Here is a 21,689-nt window from a genome sequence, read left to right as displayed (position 1 = left end):
GGAAGAGGAAGATTCTTTGGAACAGGCAATTTTCCTAGACAACAAGGAGAGTCTAGTAGTAGTCAAGGGACTGAGAATGAAAATAGCAGCAAAGGATCCTTTCAAGGAAGAAGACCTAGTCCAAGAGGAAGGTTTGGAGGTAGAGGAACACGTATGTTTACTGGAAAATGTTTCTCATGCATTCAAGTTGGATATCAATCTTTTAGGTGTCCTAAAAAGATTGGTGCAACCAACCAAGGTGGAAGGAGAATTTAGTTGCTTCAAGATGAAGATTTTCAGAGTACTACTTCATTCCATATAGCTGCATCTTCTTCAAAACATGTGGGCCCAGAGACAAGAGAGAGCTTGATGTTCAGTAGGTCACTTTTGATGCCTCTTAACCAAGAACCTCCTCAAAGAAAGTCAATTTTCAAGACAACTTGTAAGGTAAAAGGGAAGGTATGTAAAGTTATTGTTGATTCAAGCTCTACTAAAAATTTGGCTTCTAGTGAAATGGTGAATAAACTAAGTCTACAAATAATCCCACACCCTAACCCTTATAAGGTTTCTTGGATAAATAAAGAGCATCAGACCTTAGTAAATGAGTAGTACTTTGTTGAGTTTCAAATTGGGGAATATAGGAATACAATACTATGTGAGATTGTGGATATGGATACTTGCCATCTTCTTCTTGGCCAGCCTTGGCAATATGAAGGAAAGACCAATGTATATACATTGAGCAAAGATGGAGAAACCTACACTATGACACAATTGGCAAGTGAAACTAAGGAGAAGAATGTATCTAGTACAACCATGTTAGTAGGTGAGAAGGAGTTCTTAAAGGGACTAAAAGAGGACAAATTCCATGCTTTCCCATAGTAGTAAAACCTAAGGATAATGCACCTAAGAAGGAGAAGAAAACACAAGAGACATTGAGAAGAGTTGGACCAAAAGAAGTTGCAGACCTATTGGATTAGTATAAGGGAATTATTGTTGATGAAGCCACATATACATTATGACCAAGAAGGGAGATAAGCCATTGTATAAACCTTATTCCTGGCTCTACACTTCGCAATAAGGCTGCATATAAATTAACACCAAAGTAAAATTTTGAAATAGCAAGGCATATTCAAGGATTGTTGGAAAAGGGCTTCATAAGGAAAATCATTAGCCCTTGTGATGTTCTAGTAGTCCTAGCTCCTAAGAAGGAAGGTACATGGAGAGTACGAACTCTAGAGCCCTCAATAGGATCACTATTAGATATAGGTTTCCAATGCCTAGAATAGAAGATCCTATGGATTATTTGGGAAATGCAAGATACTACTCCAAGATTGACTTGAAGAGTGGATACCACCAAATTAGAATTAGAGAGGGGGATGAGTGGAAAATTGCCTTCAAGTCTAATGGAGGGCTATTTGAGTGGGTTGTGATGCCTTTTGGCCTTTCTAATGCTGCAAGCACCTTTATTAGATTGATGAGTGAAGTCCTTAAACCTTTCATAAACATTTTTATTATTGCATATCTAGATGATATATTTATTTTTAGTAAGGATAAGGATGAACACCTAACCCATCTTGATATGGTCTTGAAGAGGCTGCATGAGGAGCAGTTGAAGATCAACTTGGACAAATGTGTGTTCTTGAAAGAAGAGCTTGTGTTTCTTGGTTTTTTCATCTCCAAAGGCAACCCAAAGATGGATCCTTCCAAGGTTGAAGCCATATTGAATTGGTTTGCTTGAAAGTCTTCTAGTGAGCTAAAGAGCTTTCATGGTCTTGCTAACTTTTATAGGAAGTTTGTGAGAAATTTTAGTGGGACAAGTGCACCAATGATTGATATTGTTAAGGGGGGAAGAAAATGTCAGTTTGTATGGACTAAAGATGTAGATTAATCATTTGAATATTTGAAAACAAGGGTAGCACAACAACCTGTCTTGGTCTTGATTTTAACAAGGTTTTTACTATTGAGTGTGATACAAGCAAGAGGGAAGTTGGTGGAGTTTTGAGTTAAGATGGCATAACTGTGGCCTTTTTTAGTGAGAAGCTCAGTGAGGAAAAACAAAAGTACTCTACTTATGATCTAGAATTTTATGCCATGGTTCAATCACTTAGAAAGTGGAGACACTATTTGTTACCTAAAGAGTTTATTTTTTAAACTGACAACCAAGCTTTGAGTTTTCTAAATAGATAGGAGAAGTTGAGCCATAGACATGTCAAATGGATGGAGTACTTGTAGTCATATATATTCTCCATCTAGCACAAGAAAGGAGTGGCTAACAAGGTGGCTAATGCCTTGAGTAGAAGAAACCTATCCATTCAAGAAATCCAAATGGAAAGTATTGGTATTACTACTTTGAAAGATATGTATTTTGCTGATGCAGATTTTCATGAAGCTTACCAAGTTTGTTTGGAGATGGAGGATAGATACCATACTGATTTTTTAGAATACATCATCCAAGAAGGCCTTTTTTTCAAAGGAAGCCAACTTTGTATACCTTAGTGTTCTATGAGGAAAAATATCATCAAAGAGAAGCATTGTAGGAGCCTAGCTAGTCACTTTGGTCTAGACAAGACATTGAAATTGGTAAGAAGGTTTTACTTTTGGCCTAAAATGCAATTAGATGTTAGGAAATTTGTAGAAACTTGTTTGGTTTGTCAAAAGGCTAAGGGAAAAATTTCTAATCAATGCTTGTATACTCCATTACCTATAACTGCTAAACCTTGTGATTTAGTTAGTATGGATTTTTTTTGGGTCTTCCAAGGACCAAGTCAGGTTATGACAACATTTATGTAGTTGTGGACATATTTTCCAAAAATGGCACACTTCTTGCCTTGTAAGTCCACTCATGATGCAAATAGTATAGAAAGTCTTTTCTTTAAAGAGGTTGTAAGACTTCATGGGCTTCCTCTTTCCATTGTATCAAATAGAGATCCAAAGTTTGTGGGACACTTTTGGTGAACCTTGTGGAAGAGACTAGGCACAAATCTAGAAATGTCATCTGCCTATCATCCTCAATCAGATGGGTAGACTAAGGTTATTAATAGGTCACTAGATAACCTTCTGAGATGTCTTACTAAAGGCTATGGTGTTGCATGGGATACTATCCTACCTTAGGCAGAGTTTTCTTAAATGATTCCATCAACAGAAGTACATGCCTAAGTCCCTTTTAGATTTTTTATGGTTCCCATCCCAGGGGAGTATGTGAGCTTAGGTTAGTGGAAAAGATTGGTCAAAGGGGTTCCCTTGCTGATGACTTTGCAGAGGTTATGAGAAATATTCATCACCAAGTGAAAGAAAGGTTGCAATAGCATTCACAAAAATATAAGAAGGCAACAGATGTAAGGAGAAGGGAAGTCCATTTCAATGTGTGAGAAATGGTTATGGTCTATCTAAAGAGGGAGAGACTTCCTAAGGGAAAGTACACCAAGTTACATATGAAGAAAATTGGTCCCTTTCAGATTCTTAAACAATGTGGCCCCAATGCATATAAGATTGCATTACCTATTGACATAGCTCTCTCTCCTATATTCAACATATCAGATATATATGCCTATAAACCTTCTACAATTACTGATTTTGGTATTGCAGGGTCTACTGATTCTCTAAATGTAGATATACTCCAAGATTTACCAAAGCAAGTCGGCCCAAGCATTGAATGCATATTGGAAAGGAGGACCAAACAAAAACTAGGAGGTATACATATCATGAGTACTTGGTTAAATGACAAGGAAATTTTTTAGAGGAGGCTACTTGGATGAGTCAAAAAGATATTGTAAAGACTAGTGTGAATTTTTCAGACGTTCCCACTCAAGGGACTTGAGTATCTTTTGGTCAAAGGAGTATGGTGAAGGGCGCCTAGGTGACATCATAGGTCATCTCAACAAATTAAAGGAGATCCATGCTAGAAGACAAGGGGTGATGATCAACCTCATCTAAACATGTTTTTTTTCTTATTGTAATAAGGTGATCCTTGTTTGTAGGGTCAAGGAACTTGAGGTGCCATATAAGCCCAAGTTGCCTTAGTCCTAAGTATTTTTCTTTTTGATATTTTTGGTTCATAAATTGACTCTAGAAGTGTTTTTTGAATGCAATATTAGGGTAATATTTTCAGATTTCTAAGTTATAGATTTTTCTCAGGTGATCTAAGGGGTAAATGTATGTGCCCTAGTGTGAAATTACTATGTTTTTAGCCTTAAAAATGTTGATTTTGTGGATAGGGCTTGGAATCAAGTTGTGAAACTTGGAAAGTGGTCATTTCTTGGTGGAAAAGGTTGTGTAAGACCTTCTACAATAGTAAACCAGTCCTAGGTATCCATCCTTGTACATTTCCAAGTGATCTAGGCTTGTGAGGCTTGTGAAGGTTTATGGGTGCTAGAGTAGGTTGGTGAGATGGTGCTTTGGGGATTTGAGTAACTTCTAAAAGGGTTTCTAAAACTCTATTTTTTTTTCCAATTCTATTGGGGAATAACCAAGTTGCTATCCGAAAACCATAAAGAGGGCTTCAAGGAGAATTATGCATATTTTGAGAAAATTTGCAAAACAAGAGTTAGGTAAGTAAACCAGTTGTGGAAATCTCATATTTGAGTGTTCCTTGAAGTTTCTTAGGTGTGAGTATTAGCCAAGGAATAGGTTGAAGACCATTTCTCATTTTTAGCTATTTTTACCATTGTTGATCCCTAGAGTTGCTAATAGGGAAAGTTGTCTTGATAACTTGAAGAGTTGTTTGGAAGGAATCCATTATGCTAAAACCTATTGGGAGGAGTCTTTAAAGGCTCTATAAGATTTCCTTAAGTGTCAAAGTTGGGGTATTCAAAAATATTTTGGTGTGAGCACTTTGCATTAGAGAGAGAGAGAGAGCGAGAGCGAGAGAGAGAGAGAGAGAGAGAGAGAGAGAGAGAGAGAGAGAGAGAGAGAGAGAGAGAGAGAGAGAGAGAGAGAGAGAGAGAGAGAGAGAGCTTTTGGTGTGAGCACTCTACATTAGAGAGAGAGAGAGAGCGAGAGAGGGAGAGAGATAGAGAGAGAGATATTAGGGGATGGGAGAGGGTGGGATAGGGGAGAGATAGAAAGAGAGGGTGGGATAGGGAGAGAGATATTTTTCACATAGTGAGTACATCCTATAGTGTGTGTGGGCTTTATAGTGCATACACGCTATATGAAAACACCAAAAAATGGTTAAAAGGAATGTTTGGGTCCCTACTAACCCATATTCTCTTTTTTTTTTTTTGTATGTTCTTCTGTTCCAACAGAAAACACTAGTTTCATTCTATTGGAAGCTAGCAAACATCAAATTCAATTATTAGATACACTATTTCAAGGGTTTTTGAACATTCTTTCTATAGAAAAAGGTAAGTGTAGTCCCTGTTAAATATTCTTTGTTACTATAGAGATAAATTTCATTATAATTTGACAAGTTATTGTTGGAAATATAGATGGAGTAACTGGGGGGGGGGGGGGTGAATCAGTTACCAAAAAAATATTTAAGATCCCTTGGATGTTAACAATAAAACTGATTGTTGTTGTTGTTTTGTAAACACACAGAAAATGTTGTAACTCAGTAAAAGTAGTGTGATTTACATTTAACTAATCTTAAACATTCACAGTGATTAACTTGCAAGCATAAAAGAAGTAACATGAACATATTAGACACCAGGATCTAATGTGGAAACCCAATATGGGAAAAACCACCAATGTAACTAGTTATTGTTTTTCACTCTTCTGAAGTGAGCCTTGTTAGGAGCGAACCTAGTTAAAGGTTACAAAGCACACTGTTAGGTGTGACCTTGTTAGAGGATTTAATCACTATGTTAGGAGTGACCTTGAAAGAGGTAAAAAATTCAATGGAACTATCACCTTGTTAGAGGATTTACAACTAGCTGTTAAACCAACTCTATTAAAAGATTTTGGAATCACTGCTATAATGGTAAGAAAGCAACAATGAAATGACCTGAATGAGATGCAACTAAATTGTTGATTACAGATCTCTGTTCTGCTTCATAGTAGATCCTTCCTGATTGAATATTACTTTGTCGCTCCTTAAGAATATTTGACCATCCTTCAAGTTCGATCACACATTTTCCTTCCTAATCAATCAATACACTTGCATACTCTTTCTCACATTAGAATCTCAACTTGACCTTTCATTTATACCATCTAGATTGTCAAGTCGGCTTGATTACAAATTACAATGACCAATAAACATCACCATAGTCAGTTGGAATCAATACTTGAAATAATTAAACTTCATATCCCAAATCAACAAAATCTTTCATTGGCTGACCTTGCTCCGTAAACATTGGTCTTGACATAATATCCTATGTTAACCAATAGAAGCTTAGTTAACACTGCGAACTTGCAAAATCCTTTGGCAACCAAGTTAACTCAGTTAATACTAACTCTATCCAACTTTCCTTCATTAACCATGAGAACTTAGTTAACACTGCTTTCTGCCATAATTTCCTTTGATGCTTGAGTGAGCTTGGTAGATACTAACTTCACAAAGTAATCTCTAGGAAAGCTCAGTAGACAAGAAAAATTGTCTTGCTGACCAGGTGAGCTTGGTAAGCACAGACTGACAATTGATATGACATTTGTGTAACATCAAAGACAACACACAATTTGACAATTGTATCCAACAATCTCCCTCTCTGGCATTGATGGCAACACAACATGTCATAACACAATGAAATTTGAAAACAAGACTTTCTCTGATAGAAAGTTTCTCCCTCTTAGATTTTATACCACAACCTTCTCTAATGCAATAATCTCCCTCTATGAAGGAATTACATAACTTCTTTCTCAAAACAAATTTCAGAAAGATATGATAGTAAACTCTCCCTCTTTGACAACACATGCCAAAGATAACACATACCATATAAGTATCAATGTACCTTGAGTACTGATTTATATTCAATAATCTCTTGACTATACTACATCAACTAATAGATCTTCAACTTGGTTCCTATTGATGTATCACTAAAACTTTACTTAATGAGCTTCAGATAGGGGAATGACCCCTAGCTTACCTCTTAGATACAAGAAGGCATCCTTAGGTAATGGCGTGGTAAATATGTTTGCAATCTGTTCTTTTGTATGGACATATTCCAATCTGATTTCTTTGTCCTGCACCAATTCTCTGACAAAATGATATTTTATAGCAATATGCTTGGTTTTGAAATGCATCACTGGATTCTTTGATATGTTAATTGCACTTTAATTATCACAAAACATGACAACTAGTTCTTTGATCTCAACCTTCATGCCTTCCAACAACTATTTAAACCAAACAATATTAAAACAATTCATTGCTACAACAACACATTCTACTTTTGCTATGGATTGGGATGTGCAATTTTTCTTCTTGCTTGTCAAGATACCAACCTTTTACCAAGAAAGAATGCTCCACCACTTGTGCTTTTTCTATCATCAATATTTCCTACCCAATCAACATCAGTAAATACTTTTAGGTCCAAATTTCCTCCAAGTTTATACCATAAGCCATAATCTTCAGTACCTTTCAAATATCTCAAGATTATTTTGATTGCCATGATATGATTTTCTTTGGGTTTTGCTGAGAATCTTTCCACTATACCAACTACAAGAGCAATATTAGGCCTTGTATGAACTACATACTATAATTTTTCAATCATTGATCTATATAAGGTCTGATCTACCTCTTTTAAGTCATCATCTTTGGTAAGCTTTAATCCAGTACACATGGGGGTTCCAACCAGTTTTGAATCTTCCATACCAAACTTCTTGAGTATCTCCTTGATATACTTAGACTGAGTAATGTAGATACCATCCCCGCTCTACTGTATCTGAAGTCCAACAAAGAACTTAATCTCACCAAACATAGACATTTCAAATTCTTTTTTCATTTGCTCTGAAAATTCTTTGCATAGATCATCATTCCCTGTGAATAAAGTATCATCCACAAATATTTCTGCCAATACAATCTTGTTATCTAGTCCTTGCTTGATGTACAAACTACTATAATCATTAGTTCTCTAGAAACCAATCTATATAAGGTAGTTATGTAATCTTTCATACCATGCTCTAGGGGCTTGTTTCAGACCATACAATGCTTTATGTAATTTGTAGACCATGTCCCTTTTGTCTGGATCAACAAAACCTTCTGGTTGTTCAATGTAGACTTCTTCATCAAGAATACCATTGAGAAATGCAGATTTAACATCCATCTGATATACCTTAAATCCTTTATGTGCCGCATATGCAAGTAAGGTCCTAACACCTTCCAGTCTTGCAACAGGAGCAAAAGTTTCAACATAATCAATGCCTTCTTCTTGAGAGTAGCCTTTACATACTAATCTAGCTTTGTTTCTTGATACCTTACCATCTTCATTCAACTTATTCCTGAATACTCATTTTGTTCCAATCACATTTTTATCTTTAGGCCTAGGTATAAGAGTCTAGATTTTGTTTTTCTCTATTTTTTTTATTTCTTCATTCATAGCCTCAATCCAACTTTCATTTTCCAATGCATTTTTAACATTTCTAGGTTCAAAATCAGCAAGTAAACATGTACCTTTTAGCTTACTTCTTGTCACAGTACGTTCTGATTTATCTCTAATAATCTGATCTAGTGCATGATGCCTTCTAACATACTTGGCCAATACAGGTTCTTTTCCTTTTTAATGAACTGTATTGTCTTCATTTTGAATTTCAATTTCTGGCTTTGGTTGCTCAAATCGGTAGGCATTGGCTCAATAGCTTCAGAATGTGACTCGGGTCCTTGTGACTCTATTTGAACTTCTTGCAACTTGGTAACTGAGGAAGACTCGGGAGTAGAAGTCTCCTTATTGACAGATGTGTCTGGCAATGTATCAGGCTTGATGTAAACAAATCTTTTGTAATCTTTTGGTTCCTTTATTGCTTTCTTCTTCAGTCCTTTCTGCAAACTCATCAATTCTTACATGTGCACTTTCTATGATTTTATGAGTAGACAAATTCAAACATCTATATGCCTTACTTTTGTAAGAATAACCTAAGAATATACCTTCATCACCTTTCACATCAAATTTTCCTTTTCTAAATTCTTTCAAGATATAACATTTACTTCCAAATACTTTCAGGTAACTTACATTGGGTTTATAGCCATACCATAACTCATAAGGAGTTTTATATGAGTCTTTCTTCAATTGTACTTGGTTCAAGGTATGAACTATAGTGCTGATAGCTTCCTTCTAGTATTTGATAGCAATGTTCTTTTCAATCATTAGAGTCCTTGCACAATCCATGATATATCTATTTCTTCTTTTAGCTATTCCATTCTGCTTGAGAGTTCCAGAGGCTAATACCTATCTTTTGATTCCTCTTTAAATGCAAAAGTTATTGAATTCACCACCTCTGTCTGATCTCAAGCATTTCAATATTTTCCTTGTTTCTTTCTTCACTCTTGCCAAATACCATTTGAATTTCTCAAATGCTTCTGACTTCTCTCTTAGATACATAATAGTCCTCATTCTTGAATAGTCATCCACAAAAAGAATAAATTTTTTTTCTCCACTATAGCTTTCTATTCCAATAGATCCACATAAATCAGTATGCACAATTTCCAAGATATCTTCAGATTGATAGTTTTTTCTTCTAAAACTAGTCTTTCCCATTTTGCCAATCTGACAATTCTTGCATAAACCAACATCTGGTTTCTTCAAACTAGGAATGCCTCTTACTTTCCTAAATTTTATTATTTTCACCATGTTATCAAAATTTACATGACATAACCTTCTATTTATTTTCACCATGTTTTCACCATTACCAACTTTCTTCAACTTAAGCATTAAAACATGAGCAATCACCAAGATCAAGATAAAATATATACCTTTTGTTTATTTGCCTGATCTAATCAGTTTTCCTCTATCATCCAGTAGTCTTGCCTTTCCATGCACGAATTCCACCTTGAATCCAATGTTGATTAGTTGTGCCACACTCAACAGATTACATTTTAGTCCTTCAACCCAATAGGCATTGTCACATACAAGTTCTTTGGTTAATGAGATTTCGCCTTTCCCTTTTATGCAACAAGGTTCATTGTTTCCAAACCGTACACTAACACCATCATAGTCTTCAAAGTGTTTAAACTATATTTTATCACCAGTCATATGATGTGAACATCCACTATCTATGATCCATGTATCATTTTTGCTTACATGAGAGATAAGTGCCATCTTATCTTTTTCATCATCAAATTCATCTTTTACAACAATGTAAACTATTTCATCTTCACTATTATCTGAATCCTTAGCCATAAAACAAGTCTTCTTACCTTTTTCCTTGAATGATTTGTGGTTTTTGAAATCTTTCTTGCCATTGCACTTGTGACTTTTCTTCTCGTCCTTGCTTTATTTGTTTGGGCACCTGGCAACAATATGACCAATTTCTTCACATGAAAAATAGATTAGGGGAAATTTACTTTTGTATTTTCCTTTGCCTCTATAATATTGTCTTGCAGGTAGAGCTTCAACAACTTCAAGGTCACTATTAGAACTTTTCTCTGATTCTTCTTAACTTTCTGACTGAATGTCCTTTATTTTCTTGCCTTTCTCCTTAAGTGAATGCTTGGCCTCAAATGTTGATTCAATATTCTTGGAAGCTGGAACATAATTTTCAAAGTTATCTAGCTCAAAGGCTATCAATCTTCCTACTAAGGTATCCAAAGTTATCTTATGATTTGTTTCACACCTTCTTTCTCAAATAGAAGATACTCTAATTGCATAGATAGGAAGTAATATTCTGAAAAATTTACTTACAATAGTTTCTTCGCTAATATCTCCTCCAAAAACTTTAATTGCACTGACACTTGCTTTGATTCTTTCAACACATTTGGAAATGTTTTCATCTTCTCTAATTCTCATATGATCAAATTGTCCTCTAAGGCTTTCAACTTTGGCTCTCCTCAAATTGTCAGCACCACCATAGATGTCCTTTAGCTTATTCCACATTTCAAAAGTGGTTTTGTAGTCCTGGATATCATCAAATTTCTCATAGCTAAGAGCAGATGCAATATCTATCATCATGGTGTTATGGTTCTTTTTCTTAGCAATGTCTCCAACAGATAATGTACCGATAGAAGTTGTATATTCTTCATCAAGGTATTTCAATCTTGAATCACCAATGGAAGCCAGATGAAGTCTCATGAGTCCCTGCCATGCTAAAAAGTTATCTCTGTTAAGTTTTGGAATTTCTCTCTTGTAAGACATCCTGATCTTTAGCTTAGGTCCTTGAAACCTTTCCTGCAAGCACCAAAAGCTCTAATACCAATTTTTGGAAATATATATGGTAACTAGGGTGGGGGGGGGGGGGGGGGGTGGGGGGGTGGTGGTGGTAGTGGTGAATCAGTTACCACAAAAATATTTTAGATCCCTTGGATGTTAACAATAAAATTGATTACTGTTGTTATTTGGTAAACACACAGAAAATGCTATAACTCGATAAAAGAAGTGTGATTTACATTTAACTAATCTTAAACATTCATATTGATTAACTTGCAAGCATAAAAGAAGTAACACGAACACATTAGACACCAGGATTTAACATGGAAATCCAATATGGGAAAAACCACCAATATAACTAGTTATCATTTTTCACTCTTCTGAAGTGAGCCTTGTTAGGAGCCAACCTGGTTAAAGGTTACAAAACATACTATTAGTTGTGACTTTGTTAGAGGATTTAATCACCTTATTAGGAGTGACCTTAAAACAATTCAATGGAATTGTCACCTTGTTAGAGGATTTACAATTGGCTGTTAAACCAACTCTATTAAGAGATTTTAGAATCATTGCTACAATGGTAAGAAAGTAACAATGAAAAGACCTAAATGCGATGCAATTGAATTGCTGATTACAGATCTCTGTAATGCCTCATACTAGATCCTTCCTGATCAAATATTATTTTGTTGCTCCACAAGGATATCTAACCATCCTTCAAGTTCGCTCACACATTTTCCTTCCTAATCAATCAATACACTTGCATACTCTTTCTCACATTAGAATATGAAATTGACCTTTCATTTATACCATATAGATTGTCAAGTTGGCTCAATTACAACTTATAATGACCAATAAACATCAGCATAGTCAGCTGGAATCAATACTTGAAATAATTAAACTTCATATCCCAAATCAACAAAATCCTCCATTGGCTGACCCTACTCGGTAAACAATGGTCTTGATATGATTTCTTGTGTTAACCAACATAAGCTTGGTTAACACTGCGAACTTAAAAAATCCTTTGGCAATTGAGTTAACTCGATTAATACTAACTCTGACCAACTTTCCTTCATTAACCATGAGAACTTGGTTGAGACTGCTTTCTGCCATAATTTCCTTCGATGCTTGAGTGAGCTAGGTAGATTCTGACTTTGTAGAGTAATCTCTAGGAAAGCTTGGTAGACAAGAAAAACTGTCTTGCTGACCAAGTGATCTTGGTAAACACAGACTGGCAACTGGTATGATATTTGTGTAACATCAAAGACAACACACAATTTGACAATTATATCCAACAATTATTTAATATATAGCGAATTCATTAAATTTTTTTGTTTGAATGAATTGTTATTTGGAAATGGTTAGAAATTTGACAAGTTGTTTAATATATATTGTGTATTCATTGAAATAATTATAATTTGTATATGTATTTGAATGATTTGTTATTTGCAAATTGTAAGTAATTCAGATGTTTGAATAATTTGACATATAAAAATCATCATCATGCCAAGGAAGAAACCAAAAACTCAAACAACAGAAGAGAGGGAGAAATATTTAGCAATTAAAGGAGATAAATTGAACTACTATGTGAAAAAAGAAAATTGCAATGCAAAAATGAAGAATTGTCTTTTGAAGAGGAATATGAACCACTAATACAAAGAAATAAAGTGGAAGAATTGGAAAGAAAAAGAGAATGAATGAGACTCTTATGCTCAAGAAGAGAATTGAATTGTGAAGCTACACCATCTTCCAATGTTGGAGTCATCTCATTGTCTCATGTTGAAGAGATGCTAATTTCTACATCTGACGATGTACACTCCATCATGTCATGTTGAAGGCACAACATCAACATATCAAGTAGGTGATATTGCATCTTTTACATCTTATTGCCAAGGCACATTATCTTCATTTCAAGGTACACAAAACACTCAACCTTATGTTGATGTTCAAAATGTTGAGGGAAGGGAAGAGATTATAACACCTTCTAGAATTCATTTTAGAAGACCAAAATATTTTATTGATATTAATACTAACATTTTGAAATCAAAGCCTGACAAGATTAGCAAGCATACTTGTCAAAGAAAAGTTAATCGCATATGGAGATTACTCTTTGAAGAATTAAATATGATAGGTCAATGCCAATTATTTGTTGAAAATTGGTAGAGGTAGTTTAAGGAGATCCATGGTAAGGCGTGAGAGAGTGGAAGTTCCAACAAAAAATTAGTTATGGACATTTAGCGGTAGACTACCACGAAAGGATAAAGAAATTAGTGAAGTTTTAAAATCATTTATTGAATATAAAATATTAAAAATTGGTAGAGGTAGTCTAAGGAGATCCATGGTAAGGTGTGAGAGAGTGGAAGTTCCAACAAAAAATTAGTTATGGACATTTAGCGGTAGACTACCATGAAAGGATAAAGAAATTAGTGAAGCTTTAAAATCATTGATTGAATATTTTTGGAAAAATAACATGCGTGTTTCCCCTAATCAAAGAGATTTTATAAGAAGGAGGATTGGTAGCTGAAATTGCGATCCACATACGAAGCATTTTTTGGACTCAACTCAAACACAATTTTTTTGCAAAATTTATTGGTATGTATCCTCAAATTTGAGTAAGTCAAATATTTTTTGAGATGAGAAAACCTTTTTATGTGAAGATGAATCACACATGCAAAACTTCTTGTTGTAGGATACATATTGAATTTTCTAACCATTTTGATGTTTTAAGGCATATATGTGTGTTTTTGCATTCTAAGTTTGTTTTGCAGGATTGTGACATGAATGAGCTACCTAGATATTTAAGAGAATTCATATCCAACATCTTATGTGAAATAGGGGATGATCAACAATTTTACAAGATGTCATGATTATTTTGTGGTTCTTTGTAGCTTTTATTAACTTGTGAACATATGGATAGTACACATGCAATTGGAAATAAAATAGTAGATTACGGAAAATATAAGACAATGGTATATACTCTAAGAGATTAGAAACAAGGTAAAAGATGTGATTTAGTCATTGAAAAGATTTCAGTGTATGAGTTTATGAAGATTTTTTGTGAAAATATTATTTATGAGTATGCAAGGCATACACATAGAGCTCGATGGTTGGATTTGCAATTCAAGTTGAGCAAAGATACATTTCCATTGGATATGATTGTTTTAGTTGTAGACTTTGTAGAGGACTACACACTACAACCAAAAAATAAGGTGCAAGCAAAGTATTATACTTCTCAATAGGTTTTCATATTTGTTCACATAACATTCATGCATTCACCTACAAGTACAGAGGATGATAGGAAGATATTGAGGGAATACCATTTTTACATCAACGATGATCAATCACATTTTATGGAGTTTTTACATGGTTGTTTTCAACTATTTTATGGAGATTTGGCTAATAGGGGCATACCATATTTCCAACACATTATTTGGTTAGACAATTGCTCATCTCAATTCAAGAATGCACTGATGTTCTATTGGTTGAGCAGGATGCACAAGTTGTCTAGAATTCAATATATGTGGAATTTCATAGAGGCTAGTCATGGAAAGGGAGAGCATGATGGTGCATGCGAATGTATCAAAAGAGCCTTAGTTTGTGAAGAATTTAAGTACAAATACGAAGCAACATTGATAGAGACAAAATCCATCATCCAGTGGTGTAACACTACAATGGGTTGAGGTAAGGAAGGCGAGTCTACGGTTCATAGATTTTTTTGGTTGATAGATAATACTAACATTGCACCATATGAGGATTGTTGCACACTGATAGGATCAAGTGAGTTGCACTCTTTTGGAAGGTTTGATGCAGGTTCATGGAGTATCAACACATGAAAAATGGCATGCTTTTGTCCATCATGTGTAGAGGGAAATTGGGATGAGTGCGAGTCAACTAAATGGACGGATAAATGGGATATACGAGTTTTGGACCTAATTGACACCTATTGTCCCCCACAAGCATTGGAAATGGTAGTGATGGATTCATCCATTAAATTTGACCACTTTTCTAATCTAGTGCAACCTGGTAATATATATATATATATAATATGTAACCTTATATATTTTACCTAACTATTTGTTCAATTAATGACTACATTTTGTACATATATCACTGTAGGCCATGTTTTTGTTGTTATTGCACCTAAGGACAATGAAGACGAGACAAATTATTAATGCCCTTGATTATTGCAGGCCATGTTTTTGTTGTTATTGCACCTGAGACACATTATTTTTCCAATGCTTTAATGCCTTAGTACAAATATGTATGGATTGGGACAAAAGATCTAAGTTATGGTTTTTGTAGAGTAGTATTTCATTGTTCTTTTGCATATTCAAACTAGGATTGAAGTTGTTAGGTTAGCAATTTGTGGAATTTTCTTGGCAATTGGTCTGTGATTCTCATTCATAGGGATGCTACCACAATAATGGCTCTAACCTAATCATCCATAGTAGGAAATGTGTGAAACCTTTTGGGATGATAGGTTAGATTTTGTAAATAGTGTTTTTTTCTTTCTTTTTCATTTGTTTGATTGGTTTCCAAGCTATGGAATGATGCCCTAGGTTGACTGCTAGGAGTAGGTGAGCCAAGATAGTTTGAAGATGTTGTTGCAGAGCACATCCATGATCAATTTGTGTCAAAGAAATGGCCCTAGGATGTTACCTTGAATGAGAAAGTGGTTTGGGAGATTGATTTGAAGTTTGAAAGGAACTAGAATCTTTTTAGTGAAAACTGGTGTAAAGGCCTAAAAGATAGGCTAGAAACTAGGGCGGAGAATAAGGTTGTGGATGTTTTGAAGCTCTATGAATTTGGAATCTTGAAGTGCTAGGAGATAGCTTTCAGATTGCTAAGGTCATCCATGAAGTTTTTTGGAATAATTTTAAGAGATGGAATAAAACTGTGTTACTAGAGCTAAAGCAAATAGGTCTAATTAATTGTATTTGAAGATAGTGAGTTTTTAATGGTTGTTTATGTGACTAGAGGTGTTAGGAAAGGTCAAGAAGGATATGGAGGGTATCTACAAAATTAGTAAAAGCCAAATAAGGTTGAGTGAAATATCCTAAGAAAGGGTTAGGGTTCTAGAGGAAGGAAGGGTTAGTAGGACTAGTGCATTAAATAAGAGAGATTAAGTGTACACCAATCCAACTATATGTAGGAGGAAAGTTGGGGAAGAGTCTTGGAGGCTAATATTGGTGAGAAGATCAAGAAAACAAGAACCAATAGATGATTCAATCTTAGGAACCTTAATTAGAAGTGGTTAATTGACATATTCCTAGACCCTTTGCATCACTCTTTCACCCAAACAAAAAAATACAAAATATCCAACCTTCTCACAAGGTTTCTAATGCAGTAGACAAGTGTGATGGGGCCCAACCAAGTTTTCAATGTAAAAATGTGCAAGGTAAAGGCAATGGTCCCCAAACCCACAAAATAAAAACTATCCTTTCTACAACTCCAATAACCTCCCAAAGGTTATGGTGGATGTATTTCACCTATTTAAGATGGATTCAAGATATTTCAATTAGTTTTAGACCCTCAACCCAATTCTAGCACTCAAATTCCTCAAAATTGCCTAGTAGGCCTAATACCCCCCAACTAGGTCTCCAACAAGAAAGATGTTAAGTTTTCTTCCAAACTATCCTAAGGAATTATCAAATAAAATAGGTTTTCAAATAACCATTTCAGCCTTATTTAACATATATCAACCTCAATATAGGTTGTTTGGGACCAACAAACAAATCCTCTAACTAGGCACCCTTTTAAAGCATAAAATAGGGTGGTTTTCCAAAGAAAATACTTGCTTCCCTTTCTTCCAATGCTCCAAACTATTAACAATCTCCTAAAATGGACCCAATCAAAGGAATATCAAGTCAATTTGATGCTCCAACCTCTGCAAGTAAGAAACCCCTAAATTGATCTCTTACAAACCCTCAAACCGAGGGCTTTCTCAATGTATGACTTCCCAAGACAACTTTAATCAACTGAAGATTGATTCACCATCTCCAAGGAATATTTAGACATAATCTACCATAAAATACCCCTCTCCAATCAATAGATCTCATGTTGCTACTCCTTAGGCATGCATTTCATGCACCTATAGCCACCTAAACTTCATTTGAGACCTCCAACCATGCAAAATCTTGTCTAAACATTATTAGAGGGATTATTTACATAGTAATATAGGTTCATTCCATGGGAATCAGATTCTTACATCCATGGAATGACCAATTTCTCCCTAAGTGCCCAAAACTTGCAAAAATGGATGAAAAGTTGCTTGCAATAAGGACTTTTGACACAATGGATCCCTACTTGTCTTAATTCCCCTTTAGACCTAAAAAATGAGGTATTTATCCATACTAGGCCTATTCCAATGGTTAAAACTATTATTTTAATAGTTATAACTCCTTTCCAACCAAGTTGCATTTTTGAGCAACTTGTGCAAATGTTCTTAGGCACATCGAACATAATTGACCTTGAGAGTCACTAAATGCCATAGGGCATCGATCTTTGACTAGGCATATTTCGGAGATCATGCGAGGTATGGATGCAATTCTAGGTGCTACAGGATCATATTGTCAACACCTACAATAAAATCTCTCTCTCTTTTGGATATTAGATTCCATTTTGATTTTGTGGCCCCATCTTAGATGATGTTGAAACTTGTAGTGTTGGTTAGTACAAAGTCGCCAACTAGTGAATCTCTCTAATCATTTGTTAGGGAATCAAACTATCTAATCTGTTAGCTTTGAGTGGCCAGGTAAACCCTAGTCCTAAGCTCAACCCCCCTTTTTATTGCTCAAACATTCTCGAGCATGCAAAAATTGACCCTAAGAGTCACTAAATGCCATAGGGCAACGATCTTTAACGGGGCATATCTCAGAGATCGTGTGAGGTATGGATGCAATTTTGGGTGCTACAAGATTGTGTTGTCAACACCTACAATAACCTCTCTCTTTTTTTGGAGATTGGATTTCATTTTGATTGTGCAACCCCATCTTGGGTGATGTTGAAACTTTTAGTGTTGGCCAGTACAAAGTTGCCAACTGGTGAATCTCTCTAACCATTCATTGTGGGATCAAACTATTTAATCCATTAGTTTTGAGTGGCTGATTAAATCCTATTCCTAATCTTGTCCCTTATCATTGAACACTCAAATGTTCTTGGGTACACTGAATAAAATTGACCTTGAGAGTCACTAAATGCCATAGGGCATATCTTGGAGCTCATGTGAAGTACATATGCAATTCAGGGTGCTATAGGATTGTGTTGTTGACACCTATAATAAGCTCTCTCTCTTTTTGGATATTCAATTCCATTTTGATTTTGTGGCCCCATCTCGAGTGATGCTAAAACTTGTCCAGTACAAAGTCATCGATTGATGAATCTCTCTAACCGTTCATCATGGGATTGAATTTTCTACTCTGTCAACTCTGAGTGACCGGGTAAACCCTAGTTCCCAGCTCATCTCATCCTATTGGCCATTTGAATATTCTTGGGCACACCAAACAAAATTGACCTTGAGAGTCACTAAATACCATAGGGCAATAATCTTTGGTGGGGCATATCTTGGAGCTCGTCTGAGGTATGGATGCAATTCTAGAAGCTACAGGATAATGTTGTTGACACCTGCAATAACCTCTCTCTCATTTTGGAGATTGGATTTTGTTTCGATTTTGTAGGCCCATCTCAGGTGATGTTAAAACTTGTAGTGTTGGCCATTACAAAGTTTCCAATTGGTGAATCTGTCTAACCATTCATCGTGGGATCGAATTGTCTGCTCCATTAGGTATGAGTGGTTGGTTAAACTTTGGTCCCAATCTCATCCCATCCCATTAATCACTTGAACATTCTCAGGCATGCTGAGCAAAATTTACCCTAAGAGTCACTAAATGTCATAGGGCAATGATCTTTGACATGGCATATCTCAGAGCTTCTGTTAGGTATGGATTCAATTTTGAGTGCTACATGATCACTTTATCAACACCTTTAATAACCTCTCTCTTTTTGGAGATTGGATTCTATTTTGATTTTGTGGCCTCATCTCGGGTGATGCTGAAACTTGTAATGTTGGCCAATACAAAGTCACCAACTAGTGAATCTCTCTAACTATTCATTGTGGTATCGAATTGTTTATTCTGTTAGATCAAAGTGGCTAGTTAAAACCTAGTCCCAAGCTCATCCCATCCAATTCACCGCTCAAACATTCTTGGGCATGCCAAACAAAATTGACCCTATAGAGCTTGCCCCTGGTTTGCATTTTTCTATTGTTGCCAAACTCTTTTAGGATAGTTTTATATTGATGATTATTAGTGACATTATTTTGAGATTATCAGATATTGTTTTAGATTCAATTTATTATATGATGAGATCATTTGGTACTCTATATTTCATGTATGCATCATGATTATTCAAGTGATTTCAACTATTGATGATGATTAGTTAGATGATTTATTATCACATGTGTTTTCTTATGGATACTTACCCCATACTGCATGTTTATTTTCTTTATGTATGACATTTCTGATGTGGTTAAGGAAGGGAGTCATAGTCACCTACTAGTCAAGATCTACATGATGCACCACTTCTTGCCATTGCCTATTTAGCTTAGTATATATTGTGTATGTACATGCATGAATTTTATGCAGGTTGCAAGTACCGGGTATCGACTTCCTTGAATTGCCAAGATGAGCATACCCTATCACATTAGCTCAATGGTAAGAAAGGGGAGGTAAACTATTGAGTCCAAATCCTAAACCTTTAAGCTATTTGATCTAATTGAAAATTAGGACAAGTATCTGAGTTGAGTACCCTTCGAATGCATCAGATGACGTAATTTGTGATTATAACCCCTTAGTTTGATTTTGTATGTGTTTTGCTATGATGGGTTTTCGTATTTTACTTTATGAGTCTTTGGTGTATTTTCTATTAATTAAGTCTAATTAAAACGATTTAATTATTGACTTAATTTAATGGAAAATTATTATGATATTTTAATATATAATTTTATTTAATTAATTGGGAATTAATTAAATAAAAAGAATTAAATTTGAAGATAAAAGTTATAAGTTTAAATTGGGAACGTGATAATATTTATTTAATTTAATAATAATATATTTAGAGTTCATTTTTAAATAAATGCTAAATAATATCATTATTTAAGTTAATAAATATTTTATCAATTAAGTTTCGAAAATAAATTTAAAAGTGGAAAAGAAATTAATTTATTAAAATTTCATGACAACATGAGAAGTACATGATATTTAGAATTAATAAATTAATTTAAAAAGGAGTCGAGTGAATATTAAATAAATTAATGTGCATTATTTTAATACTTATTCACATAGGAGTATGCGAACTCTTGTGAGTTTTCATATTGACAACACAAGAGTTTGCACTCTAATTATGCACATGTTGTCTACACTTAGGAGTTAGCACATTATTTGAGCAAATGGTGTCTACAATATTCTAGACACCTCATCATGTTTATCTTCTTATTGTGGAAGATATGTGCTTAGTTTTCATGCTTATCTCCTAGTTCTTTCTAGACACATTCTAGATGCATCTTAGAGGCCTTTATATGCAGGCTCTCCTAGTGTGTATGGGGAGGCTCATATGCTTCTATAGGCTCATATGCTTCTACATGCTTTTACATGCTTTGGATAATAGTGAGCATTCATATTGATCATACTCTTTGGCCTATTGTGTTTTTGGGGGTTTGGTTCGTTTTGGAGGGACTGTGAATGTTGGAGAAGGAAGGGACTTTTCTCTATAGATTCTGAGGAGTAGTGATTAACATCAGTGTCCAGGTAGACACTTGTGATTTTTGCATATATTATTTCGCTCCTTTACTTCTTGTCTTCATCGTGTCTACTAAATGATTGTTTGGATAATTCTTGTGATGAATGTTCTATATTGTGGAAATTTGGGTGAACATATTGTTTCATCTGGATTAAGGAATAAAAAATGGAAATTCTAAGTTGAAAAATTGAATGGTTGGTTGTAATTTTTCTACTAGTTCATATTTACAAATGATATTAAAAATAAAATATGTATATTAAAGTATGGAGGAGAGTTTTTTTTTAATTAAACAAAACCATAATCAAAACTATGGATTTAATGCAGAGATGAAAATTATATTTATAAGGGGGTGGGGGGGAGTGGGGAGAAATTTGTTATATAAAATTTGATATAAAACAGGTTTTATATCATATATATTCATGTTAATAAAACAAATTTAAAAAAACTATCACTTAACCTCCCCGTCTTACCATTACCTTTAATACGTTGTGCGTTGCATGAGTACACTGTACTCTGCGTAGTCGTAGGTGGCATATTGCCAATGGTCCTTTTTGAGAAAGGTTGCACGACCATTTATTAAAGCCATCGACTTTTAACAATGTTATAAGGTTGTGCATTAGTATGTAGTTTATAAATTAATTTATATTTATTTTATAACTTTTTATATTGTTTATAATTGTATTACTAAATTTT

This window comes from Cupressus sempervirens, chromosome 10 (assembly GCF_028749045.1).
Source record: "Cupressus sempervirens isolate cs-2001-9-10 chromosome 10, ASM2874904v1, whole genome shotgun sequence".
NCBI lineage: Eukaryota > Viridiplantae > Streptophyta > Pinopsida > Cupressales > Cupressaceae > Cupressus > Cupressus sempervirens.
The sequence above is the reverse complement of the archived record's forward strand: the minus strand, read 5'-3'. Positions refer to the sequence as shown.